This window comes from Ascaphus truei, unplaced genomic scaffold (assembly GCF_040206685.1).
Source record: "Ascaphus truei isolate aAscTru1 unplaced genomic scaffold, aAscTru1.hap1 HAP1_SCAFFOLD_2523, whole genome shotgun sequence".
Lineage (NCBI taxonomy): Eukaryota > Metazoa > Chordata > Amphibia > Anura > Ascaphidae > Ascaphus > Ascaphus truei.
In genome coordinates this window covers 24241-36756 of record NW_027455454.1, presented here as the reverse complement: position 1 = coordinate 36756, position 12516 = coordinate 24241, and the positions used below count along the sequence as shown (strand labels likewise).

The 12516-nt window shown below is 56.4% G+C and overlaps 1 long non-coding RNA gene across 2 annotated transcripts in view; it reads left to right on the top strand.

Annotated features, from left to right (window-relative positions):
- Positions 1–4464: 4464 nt before the first annotated feature.
- LOC142481325 (uncharacterized) overlaps positions 4465–12516 on the top strand; it is a 29943-nt gene continuing 21891 nt past the window's right edge. The window contains exons 1-2 of one of the 2 annotated variants that reach the window (XR_012795744.1): positions 4465–4505; positions 4690–4820. This is a non-coding gene — a long non-coding RNA (uncharacterized LOC142481325). The remainder of the gene's footprint in view (positions 4506–4689; positions 4821–12516) is intronic. The other variant, XR_012795743.1, reaches the window with a different exon arrangement.

Here is a 12516-nt window from a genome sequence, read left to right as displayed (position 1 = left end):
CCACACACACAGTGACACACACACACACAGTGACACACACACATACACACACACACAGTGACACACACACACACAGTGACGCACACAGTAACACCACACACAGTGACACCACACACACACACACACACAATGACACCACACACAGTGACACCACACACACAGTGACACACACACACACACACACACACACAGTGACACACACACACACACACACACACACACACACACACACACACACACACACACACACACACACACACACACACACAATGACACACACACACACACACACACACACACACACACACACACACACACACACACACACACACACACACACACACACACACACACACACACACACACACACACACACTCTTTCTATGACACACACACAGTGACACACACACACACACACACACACACACACACACACACACACACACACACACACACACACACACACACACACACACACAGTGACACACACACACACAGAGTGACACACACACAGTGACACACACACAAACACAGTGACACACACACAGTGACACACACACACACACACACACACACACACACACACACACACACAGTGACACACAGTGACACACACACACACACACACACACACACACACACACACACACACACACACACACACACACACACACACACAATGACACACACACAGTCTCTTTCTGTGACACACACATACACAGTGACACACACAGTGACACACACAGTGACACACACACACACACACACACACACACACACACACACACACACACACACACACACACACACACACACACACAGTGACACACACAATGACACACACACAGTCTCTTTCTGTGATACACACATACACAGTGACACACACAGTGACACACACACACAGTCTGTCTGGATGTCTCTCACCAGATGTCTCTTTCTGGATGTCACTCTCACTGGGGGATGTCTCTCTCTTTGGCCCGCACTCTAGTTTTGAATCTCTCTCTAGGTTTCTACCAGTCTTTCACTATCTCTCACCCTCTCTGGGTGTCTCTCTCTCCCTCTCTGGGTGTCTCTCTCTCTCTCTCTGGGTGTCTCTCTCTTTCTCTGGGTGTCTCTCTCTGGGTCTCTCGCTCTCTCTCTGGGTGTCTCTCTCTCTCTCTCTCTCTCTGGGTGTCTCTCTGTCTCTCTCTCTGGGTCTCTCGCTCTCTTCTCTTTAGAGACTTTCGAGAGTGTTTTGAAAGAGGAAGCAGAGAGAGGGGAATGAGAGAGAAGGCGGGGAGGAGAGAAGGCGGGGTAGAGGAGAGAAGATAAGGGGGGAGAGAAGGCAGGGTAGAGGAGAGAAGATAAGGGGGGAGAGAAGGGGGGAGAGAAGGCGGGGTAGAGGAGAGAAGATAAGGGGGGAGAGAAGGCGTGGGGGGGGGAGAGAAGGCGTGGGGGGGGGGAGAGAAGGCGTGGGGGGGGGAGAGAAGGCGTGGGGGGGGGAGAGAAGGCGTGGGGGGGAAGAGAAGGCGTGGGGGGGGGAAGAGAAGGCGTGGGGGGGGAAGAGAAGGCGTGGGGGGGAAGAGAAGGCGTGGGGGGGGAAGAGAAGGCGTGGGGGGAAGAGAAGGCGTGGGGGGGAAGAGAAGGCGTGGGGGGGGGAGAGAAGGCGTGGGGGGAAGAGAAGGCGTGGGGGGGAGAGAAGGCGTGGGGGGGGAAGAGAAGGCGTGGGGGGGAGGGGGGAAAGAAGGGCTGGAGGGGGGGAAGAGAAGGCATGGGGGGAGGGGGGAAGAGAAGGTGTGGGGGGGAAGAGAAGGCGTGGGGGGTAGGGGGGAAGAGCAGGCGTGGGGGGGAGGGGGGAGGGGGGAAGAGAAGGTGTGGGAGGGAGGGGGGAAGAGAAGGCGTGGGGGGAAGAGAAGGCATGGGGGGAGGGGGGAAGAGAAGGCGTGGGGGGCGTGGGGGGGGAGAGAAGGCGTGGGGGGGAAGAGAAGGCGTGGGGGGGGAGAGAAGGCGTGGGGGGGGGAAGAGAAGGCGTGGGGGGGAGGGGGGAAAGAAGGGCTGGAGGGGGGGAAGAGAAGGCATGGGGGGAGGGGGGAAGAGAATGTGTGGGGGGGAAGAGAAGGCGTGGGGGGGGAAGAGAAGGCGTGGGGGGGAAGAGAAGGCGTGGGGGGGGAAGAGAAGGCGTGGGGGGGAAGAGAAGGCGTGGGGGGGAAGAGAAGGCGTGGGGGGGGGAGAGAAGGCGTGGGGGGGAAGAGAAGGCGTGGGGGGGGAGAGAAGGCGTGGGGGGGGGAAGAGAAGGCGTGGGGGGGAGGGGGGAAAGAAGGGCTGGAGGGGGGAAGAGAAGGCATGGGGGGAGGGGGGAAGAGAAGGTGTGGGGGGGAAGAGAAGGCGTGGGGGGTAGGGGGGAAGAGAAGGCGTGGGGGGGAGGGGGGAGGGGGGAGGGGGGAAGAGAAGGTGTGGGAGGGAGGGGGAAGAGAAGGCGTGGGGGGAAGAGAAGGCATGGGGGGAGGGGGAAGAGAAGGCGTGGGGGGCGTGGGGGGGGAGAGAAGGCGTGGGGGGAAGAGAAGGCGTGGGGGGGGGAGAGAAGGCGTGGGGGGGGGAAGAGAAGGCGTGGGGGGGAGGGGGGAAAGAAGGGCTGGAGGGGGGGAAGAGAAGGCATGGGGGGAGGGGGGAAGAGAAGGTGTGGGGGGGAAGAGAAGGCGTGGGGGGTAGGGGGGAAGAGAAGGCGTGGGGGGGAGGGGGGAGGGGGGAAGAGAAGGTGTGGGAGGGAGGGGGGAAGAGAAGGCGTGGGGGGAAGAGAAGGCATGGGGGGAGGGGGGAAGAGAAGGCGTGGGGGGCGTGGGGGGGGGAGAGAAGGCGTGGGGGGGAAGTGAAGGCATGGGGGGGAGGGGGGAAGTGAAGGGGAGGGGGGGAAGAGAAGGCGTGGGGGGGGAAGTGAAGGCGTGGGGGGAGGGGGGGAAGAGAAGGCGTGGGGGGGGAAGTGAAGGCGTGGGGGGAGGGGGAAGAGAAGGCGTGGGGGGAGAGAAGGCGTGGGGGGAGGGGGGGAAGTGAAGGCGTGGGGGGAGGGGGGGAAGAGAAGGCGTGGGGGGAGAAAAGGCGTGGGGGGGAGGGGGGAAGAGAAGGCGTGGGGGGAGAGAAGGCGTGGGGGGGAGGGGGAAGAGAAGGCGTGGGGGGGAAGAGAAGGCATGGGGGGGAAGAGTAGGCGTGGGGGGGAAGGGAAGGCATGGGGGGGAGAGAAGGCGTGAGGGGAGAGAAGGCGTGGGGGAAGAGAAGGCGTGGGGGGAAGAGAAGGCGTGGGGGGAGAGAAGGCGTGGGGGGGAAGAAAAGGCGTGGGGGGAAGAGAAGACGTGGGGGTAAGAGAAGGCGAGGGGGGGAAGAGAAGGCGTGGGGGGGTAAGAGAAGGCATTGGAGGGGATGAGAAGGCATGGGGGGGGAAGAGAAGGCGTGGGAGGGGAAGAGAAGGCGAGGGGGGAAGAGAAGGCGTAGGGGGGGAAGAGAAGGCGTAGGGGGGGAAGAGAAGGCGTGGGGGGGAAGAGAAGGCGTGGGGGAAGAGAAGGCGTGGGGGGAAGAGAAGGCGAGGGGGGGGAAGAGAAGGCGTGGGGGCGAAGAGAAGGCGTGGGGGAAGAGAAGGCGTGGGGGGAAGAGAAGGCGAGGGGGGGGAAGGTGCTACACATACAGAAAACCCGCACTGCTATTGTTAACCTGTGAGGTGCTGACTGGATGGAGACGTGATAATATCGATTGGAGAGAAAGAACCCAGTCTTGTAGCACTCGTACACAACAATTATATAGTGATAAATTTAAAATACTTTATTAATAACTCTGAATAAAAAATAGGGTGTTAAAACGTAATTAAATACTGTGTAGAACAGCACGTGACTGTATCCTTTGGTAACCCACCCTGGTATAGGTGGGTAGATATAGTGTGATCCCTGATAGGTACTAGAGATCAAATGCTATAAATTATAGCGACCTAAAATGTAGGAGAGGAGCCAAAGAAAGCCCACCGAGAAAAGACTGTCTCTATTGGAGTGCGTCTAGGCGTAGATTGCGCTCTAGAGGGATACACTCATGATAATGTGGCATATACTACGCTAGGTAAGACCTATAAGTATCCCCCCCCCAGATAGAGATTGCTCTGTTTTGTGTACAAATTCACCTTCATAGTATGAGCTACATCTCTATAAGGGATATGTGCTGCCTATTTTCTAAGGTGCAGGCTATTAGGCAAGCAGTGATTACTGTTGTAAGGTATAGCTAAACTAGAGCAACTACAGGAAATCACCGAAACACCTAGGAGGTGATTTGAGGCCAGATAGGTCCTCCTACAATGTTGTGGTAGGTTGTTGGTGATGTCTGCTGCTCTGCTGTTGTTGGTTCAGTGCCCCTTACTGTTGTAGCACAGTGTAAACTTAGCTGCCACACACAAGCACTGTGCGCTTATGGTTAATTCCCCTAAGCACACCAGGGCCTTATCATGCGCAGGAGGTGGAAGCTGATGTCAGAGCAACCTCCACAGTGATGCGTGGGTAAGTGTGATGCTTGCGCTAACTGTAAGGGTTAATGTGTGGACATAAACAGCTTGAGAAGCTACTCAGCAGGTCATGGATCGCTGCATATGCCAACAAACGAGTGTGCTGGAGTAGGGTATACAGGAGGTTAATATTGAAATGGGGTCAAAGCCCCAACACACCCCGTCCCCCCTCTCTACAGGTTGGAGCAGTAGCGTGCACAGAGTAATGACGTGGGGAGCCGGTCTAGCTGATCATCGCAGTGTCCCCTACATCAGCACTGATCCTGGTTATATCAGTGCCGATGTGCTCGAGGACCTGCCTGTCTGTCAGGTGGGTAAGTTCAGAGACCCCTGGGAGCATGGAGGGTCCCGCAGTAATGATATACCGCGCGATCCCTAGTAAAACATGCACATCAGGGGAAGTTTAAAGCCCAAACGCAGATCAATATCTTCAAGTTGAGCTGTTTAAATAAACAAACTTCCCGCGTGTGCAGGGAGAGAAATGCCGACGCGCGCGTTTCATGTGTTAAAACGCTTCTTCAGGGCGCGTAGGGGGAGGTCCCTGCGTGTGGGGGTAGATTTTTATAGTCAACGTGAGAATTGGCTGTTGCTTCACTTAACCCCTTCATTACTGGTGCATGACAGATGGAATATCCCACTTCTAGGAGGGCACTTGTCGTGGTTTGCACACATGTAGCAGCCTGGTTGCCAGATTCAATGTGTCCATAAACTGTTGCAAATGTATCAGAATAGATGCAAGAGTGTTATGGGCCGAATTTTTTATTCAGAGTTATTAATAAAGTATTTTAAATTTATCACTATACAATTGTTGTGTACGAGTGCTACAAGACTGGGTTCTTTTTCTCCAATCGATATTATGAGGGGGGGGGGGAAGAGAAGGCGTGGGGGGGGAAGAGAAGGCGTGGGGGGGAAGAGAAGGCGTGGGGGGGGGAAGAGAAGGCGTGGGGGGGGAAGAGAAGGCGTGGGGGGGGAAGAGAAGGCGTGGGGGGAAGAGAAGGCGTGGGGGGGTAAGAGAAGGCGTGGGGGAAGAGAAGGCGTGGGGGGGTAAGAGAAGGCGTGGAAGGGGAAGAGAAGAACTGGGAGGGGAAGAGAAGGCGTTGGTGGGAAGAGAAGGCGTGGGAGGGGAAGAGAAGGCGTGGGAGGGGAAGAGAAGGCGTGGAGGGGAAGAGAAGGCGTGGGGGGGAAGAGAAGGCGTGGGAGGGGAAGAGAAGGCGTGGGAGGGGAAGAGAAGGCGTGGGAGGGGAAGAGAAGGCTTGGGGGGGGAAGAGAAGGCTTGGGGGGGAAGAGAAGGCGTGGGGGGGAAGAGAAGGCGAGGGGGGGAAGAGAAGGCGTGGGGGGGAAGAGAAGGCGTGGGGGGGGAAGAGAAGGCGTGGGAGGGAAAGAGAAGGCTTGTGGGGGGGGGGGAAGAGAAGGCTTGGGGGGGGGAAGAGAAGGCGTGGGGGGGAAGAGAAGGCGAGGGGGGGAAGAGAAGGCGAGGGGGGGAAGAGAAGGCGAGGGGGGGAAGAGAAGGCGTGGAGAAGAGAAGGCGTGGGGGGATGAGAAGGCGAGGGGGGAAGAGAAGGCGAGGGGGGAAGAGAAGGCGTGGGGGGAAGAGAAGGCGAGGGGGGGAAGAGAAGGCATGGGAGGGGAAGAGAAGGCGTGGGAGGGGAAGAGAAGGCATGGGGGGGAAGAGAAGACATGGGGGGAAGAGAAGGCGAGGGGGGGAAGAGAAGGCGAGGGGCGGAAGAGAAGGCGTGGGAGGGGAAGAGAAGGCGTGGGAGGGGAGGAGAAGAAGTGGGGGGGGAAGAGAAGGTGTGAGGGGGGAAGAGAAGGCGTGGGAGGGGAAGAGAAGGCGTGGGGGGGAAGAGAAGGCGTGGGGGGTAAGAGAAGGCGTAGGGGGAAGAGAAGGCGAGGGGGGGAAGAGAAGGCGCAGGGGGGAAGAGAAGGCGCGGGGGGAAGAGAAGGCGTGGGGGGTAAGAGAAGGCGTAGGGGGAAGAGAAGGCATGGGGGGAAGAGAAGGCATGGGGGGAAGAGAAGGCAAGGGGGAAAGAGAAGGCATGGGGGGAAGAGAAGGCGTGGGGGTGAGAGAAGGCGTGGGAGGGGAAGAGAAGGCGTGGGGGGGAAGAGAAGGCGTGGGGGGAAGAGAAGGCGAGGGGGGGAAGAGAAGGCGGGGGGGAGAGAAGGCGTGGGGGGAGAGAAGGCGTAGAGAAGGCGTGGGGGGGAAGAGAAGGCATGGGAGGGGAAGAGAAGGCGTGGGGGGGAAGAGAAGGCGTGGGGGGAAGAGAAGGCGAGGGTGGGAAGAGAAGGCGTGGGGGGTAAGAGAAGGTGGGGGGGGAGAGAAGGCGTGGGGGGAGAGAAGGCGTAGAGAAGGCGTGGGGGGGAAGAGAAGGCGTGGGAGGGGAAGAGAAGGCGTGGGAGGGGAAGAGAAGGCGTGGGGGGGAAGAGAAGGTGTGGGGGGTAAGAGAAGGCGTAGGGGGAAGAGAAGGCGTGGGGGGTAAGAGAAGGCGTAGGGGGAAGAGAAGGCGTGGGAGGGGAAGAGAAGAAGTGGGGGGGGAAGAGAAGGCATGGGGGGGAAGAGAAGGCGTGGGGGGGAGAGAAGGCTTGGGGGGGAGGGGGTGAGAGAAGGCGTGGGGGGGAAAGAAGGCGGGGGGACAGAGAAGGCGGGGGGAGAGAAGGCGAGGGGGGGGAGAAAAGAAGGGGGGAGAAAAGACAAGGGGAGAAAAGGCGCGGGGGAGGGACAGAGAAGGCGGGGATTGGAACAGAGAAGGCGGGGGAGAGAGAGAAGGCTGGGGGGAGAAAGGGGGGAGAAAAGGCAGGCGGGAGGGAGAAAAGGCAGGCGGGGGGAGGAAGGGGGGAGAAAAGGCAGACGGGGGGAGAAAAGGCAGGCGGGGGGGGGAAAAGGGGGGAGAAAAGGCAGGCGGGAGGGAGAAAAGGCAGGCGGGAGGGAGAAAAGGCAGGCGGGGGGGAGAAAGGGGGGAGAAAAGGCAGACGGGGGAGAAAAGGCAGGCGGGGGAGAAAGGGGGGAGAAAAGGCAGGCGGGTGGGAGAAAGGGGGGAGAAAAGGCAGGCGGGGGGGAGAAAGGGGGGAGAAAAGGCAGACGGGGGGAGAAAAGGCAGGCGGGGGGAGAAAAGGCAGGCGGGGGGAGAAAGGGGGGAGAAGAGGCAGGCGGAAGGGAGAAAAGGCAGGCGGGGGGGAGAAAGGGGTGAGAAAAGGCAGACGGGGGGGAGAAAAGGTAGGCGGGGGGAGAAAGGGGGGAGAAAAGGCAGACGGGGGAAGAAAGGGGGGAGAAAAGGCAGGCGGGGGGGGGAGAAAGGGGGAGAAAAGGCATGCGGGGGTGGAGAGAAAGAAGGCGGGGGAGAGAGAGAAGGCGGGGTAGTTGAGGAGAGAGAAGGCGGGGTGGAGGAGGAGAGAGAAGGCGGGGGAAGGAGGAGGAGAGAGAAGAAGGAGGAGAGAGAAGGAGGGGGGAAGGAGGAGGAGAGAAGGCGGGGGGAGGACGAGAGAAGGCGGGGGAAGGAGGAGAGAGAAGGCAGGTGAGGAAGGCGGGCGAGAGAGAAGGTGAAGGCAGGAGGGAGAAAAGGCAGGGGAGGAGAGAAGGCAGGGGGAGAACGGGAGCGGGGGGCGAAAAGGCGGGGGGGGGGGGGAGAAAGGGAGCGGGGCGAAAAGGCAGGCGGGGGGGAGAGAAGGCAGATGGAGGGGGGAGAGAAGGGAGGGGGGAGAGAAGGCAGAGGGAGGGGGAGAGAGGCAGAGGGAGGGGAGAGACAAGGCAGAGGGGGTGAAGAGAAGGCAGGGGGAGATGGGAGAAGGCGGGGTATGGAGAGAAGGCCGGGGAGGCTAGGAAGAGATAAGGGGGGAGGAGAGGAAGAGAAAAGGGGGGAGGAGAGGAAGAGAAAAGGGAGAGGAGAGAGAAGGCAGGGAGTGAGAGAGAAGGCAGAGGGGGTGGAGAGAGAAGGCTGAGGGATGAGGAGAGAGAAGGCAGAGGGGGTGGAGAGAGAAGGCTGAGGGGGTGGAGAGAGAAGGCTGAGGGGGTGGAGAGAGAAGGCAGGGAGAGAGAGAGAAGGCAGGGAGAGAGAAAAGGCAGAGGGGTGGAGAGAGAAGGCTGAGGGGGTGGAGAGAGAAGGCAGGGAGAGAGATAGAAGGCAGGGAGAGAGAGAGAGAGAAGGCAGAGGGGGTGGAGAGAGAAGGCTGAGGGATGAGGAGAGAGAAGGCTGAGGGATGAGGAGAGAGAGGAGGAGAGGGAAGGCAGGGGGAGGGAGAGAGAGTAGAGAGAAGGAAGGGGGAGGAGAGACAGACCAGAAAAAAACCAAGAGAGAATGTGACAGAGAAAGAGTGTTACCACGTGAAAGATGGAGACAGAAAGAGAGAGATGGAGAGAGAGAAAAGATACAAACGAGATATACAAGAGACAGCGATAGTGACCGGTGCTGGTGAGAGCGTCACTTTCACTTCCCAAAATCTGATCAAAGAGACAGTTCCTCTTTCTGTACAGGAAGAGAGTGGTGTCGCGTGTGTGTGCGTGTGTGTGTGCGTGTGCGCGCGTGTGTGTGCGTGTGTGCGTGTGTGTACGTGTGTGCGCGTGTGCGGGCGCGTATGTGTGTGCGGGCGTGTGTGCGTGTGTGTGCGGGCGTGTGTGTGCGGGCGTGTGTGCGCTTGTGTGTGTGCTTGTGTGTGCGTGTGTGTGTGCGTGTGCGGGCCCGTGTGCGGGCGCGTATGTGTGTGCGGGCGTGTGTGTGCGGGCGTGTGTGTGCTTGTGTGTGCGTGTGTGTGCTTGTGTGTGCGTGTGTGTGTGTGCGTGTGTGTGTGCGGGCTACAAATTCCAGTTTGTGAACTGGATTGTTTTGTTCACTTGGCGTCACGCTGCGACTCGCACACGTCACGGGGCGGGGGCCGCAGGGTACTTTTGATGTACCACGGCTCCCAGCCCGCTGAAGCCGGCATCCACATGCATGATGTACTGTTGCTCCGGATCGGCATAGGCCAAGACAGGGGCTTCAGTGAGACTTTTCTTAAGCCCTGTGAATGCCTTCTCGTAGGTGGTCGTCCATTCGTCCCCGAATGGTGTTGGCGGAGTTGCGGCTTGTTGCAGAGGTTCCTCTGGGTAGAACTTTGGCCCTGACTGGTGTTGGCGGAGTTGCGGCTTGTTCAGAGGTTCCTCTGGGTAGATCTTTGGCCCTGACTGGTGTTGGCGGAGTTGCGGCTTGTTGCTGAGGTTCCTGTGGGTAGAACTTTGGCCCTGCTGGAGTACCCCTCTACAAATCTTCAGTAGTATCTTCATAACCCCAGAAAGGATAGTAGCTCCATCATATTATCTGGTCTGGGCCAGTTCACTACAGCTTCGACCTTAGCGGGGTCGGAAGCCACTCCTTCTGTCGGACACTATGTGGCCCACATAGGTGACCGAAGTGCGGCAGAAGCGACATTTGTCCAGGGACAACTTCAGGCCTTCTTTTCCCAGTCGATCCAGAACCTTCAGAAGGCGTTCTTCGTGCTCTTCTAACATTCTTTTGAACACAATGATATCGTCCAGGTAGAAAAGACTGTAGAGGGAGAGGGGGATTGGCCCGGTATTAAAGGGGTTACACCCCATATGGCCACCCCCTGACCTCACCAAGGAGGCAAGGGGTTAACTGGACTGCGGTCCAGGAATGTGGTTTTTACCTTGCTGCAACATGAAAATGTGTGTTCCCCTGTTACAATGTATTATCACCATGTAAGTGTCTGCACCACACACACACACTGGGATCCATCTGGGAGGGCAAGGGTTAATAGTTAGGAAGTGATTATAGCCCTTTGTTCCATGTTCCCGCCTTTTCAGGCACCATTTTGCAGAGTCCCATAGCTCGCCATTGCAGCTCCATTCATTTCAATGGCGGATCTAGCGGTTTTGGACCTGTTTCCCTCGAAAACCAGCAGGTGGTGTCCGAGAGGAGGAGCGGCGGTTTCAGATTGTAAGTCAATGGACCCATTGACTTCAATGGGATTCCTCGACGCCGTCTTCCAGGAACGAGTTGGCAGCCGTCCAAACCGCAAAACCGCAGCAGCGGATACTATGTCTGAAAAAGAGTTTGATCACTATTAGTCCAAGTTCAACGACAAGTGGCATGGGAATCTTAGGTTCTAGGGCACCCAGGAATAAAATTCTTTTTGCCCCTAGCCCCTAGGCCTCCCCACACTTGACCAACACCGGGTCCAAGAATCCAGGACCCTCAGAAAGGGTCGCGCTAGCCAAACGGGCCGCGCCATTGACTTCAATGGCGGAGAGAAGAGCAGCGCGTGAAAATGGCTAAGTCCGAAACCATCAAAAAGGTAAGTCCATATCTCCGGTTTTGGAAGGACCAGTGGGCTGAGATTTGGGTCGCATGAAGCCACGGTTCTGGCATGAATGCATGACCATTTCCAACCCTCTCCGACCAACCAGAAGGAGTGTGGGCGACAATAAAGATCAGTGATTTTACCCATAGACATCAATGGCGGCGGTTCCCCATTGAAAGGCTATGACGGAGAAATCCCATAGACGCCAATGGCAGAATGGCCCCATTGAAAATATATGGCGGCAGGGCCCATTGACTTCAATGGCGGAGCTGCTCCATTAAAAGTCTATGGCGGCGGAGCCCGTTGATGTCAATGGGAAAAGAGTAAAAAAACGAGATTTATTTTAAAGCAGAAAATCCTGTGATTAAGAAATTAAATGTTTTAACTGTATTTGCGTATCTCCGGTTCTGAGGGTCGCAGCGGGCTGAAACTTGGCCACTATGGTGAGTCACTTCCGGCATGAAGAACTGGGTCGTTTCGACCCGCTGGGTCCAACAGAACCGGTTATTTTAATATGTCTTTATATTAAAAAGTATACTGGGTTTCAAGGCGAGGGTAAAAGCCCGCAAAGATTCCTGCCATCTGTGGAATGCAAATGATCAGAGGGACAACTTATTGTCAGGAAACAGACCCCATGATCAAAGACCCATCCTCCCCAAGTGTATACATTAGGGCGGAGAAGTGCAGGGCTTGAGTGGTTTGTAGGTGCCATAACTGACACTTACAAACAAAGAGTATCCTGACCAGATACCCCATCTGGTAGACTCACTGACGCCCCTGACTTGGGTGTGGGGCTACAGAAATGAGACCCCCGGGGTCCCAGTACGCATTTGCCATCTAGCTGGGGGGCATGGGTTATTAATGTTCCCACGTTAGAGATTGGGTGCAGTGAATTGTTCTCCAATAGCCTGCACTCAATAGTAAGGATAGGGCTGAAAAGATATATAAACTGATGTCAGCCTATACTCATTGTCTTCTTTATATCATCTGATTGACGCCTGATTGCTGGAGAATTGCTATTTGATACTTCTTCATTCCAATCCCTAAGTAAGTGTTACCTTCTTGTTTGTTAATTGTACTATCTTGTTGTGTTCACCTATCTAAGGAATAAATATACTTTATTATATCTAAGCCTCGTTCAGTTCAACCCAGTTATTTGGTGTTTGTTATATCTTGTCATAAGTTACCGTGACAATAATTTAGGGAGTACACAATCAAACCGTACGGTGATGAAATGGTCCTCCGACATAACGGTGACTCTCCACGTTGCAGTCACACGGACATCAGACCATGAGAATATAAAGACAGCGAGATAAGGCAAAAGCAGAGGTATTAAGCAAATTATTTGTCTCTGTACTTACCAGGGAAGAATCAATTGCTATAATAGTGCCTCAGGTGGTGCGGTAGCTACTGGAAGGTTTAGAACAGGATAATATTCAGGAATACCTAATGGAAAACAAAATTATTAGTAAAAGTCAGCATGGATTTATGACGGACAGAGTGTGCCGAACTAACCGTTATTTATTTGAGAAGGCATGTCGGAATTTAGACCAAGGTTGATGTGGTCTACTTAGATTTTTTCAAAATGTCACGGTCTTCTATGCGTTTCGCAAATACTTGCTTAAACCTGAGGAAGCAATTATTTGCGAAACGCATAGAAGACTGTGACATTTTAATTCCGAGCTTCAGAAAGCCATCGTAGGACGATCACGTGGGTT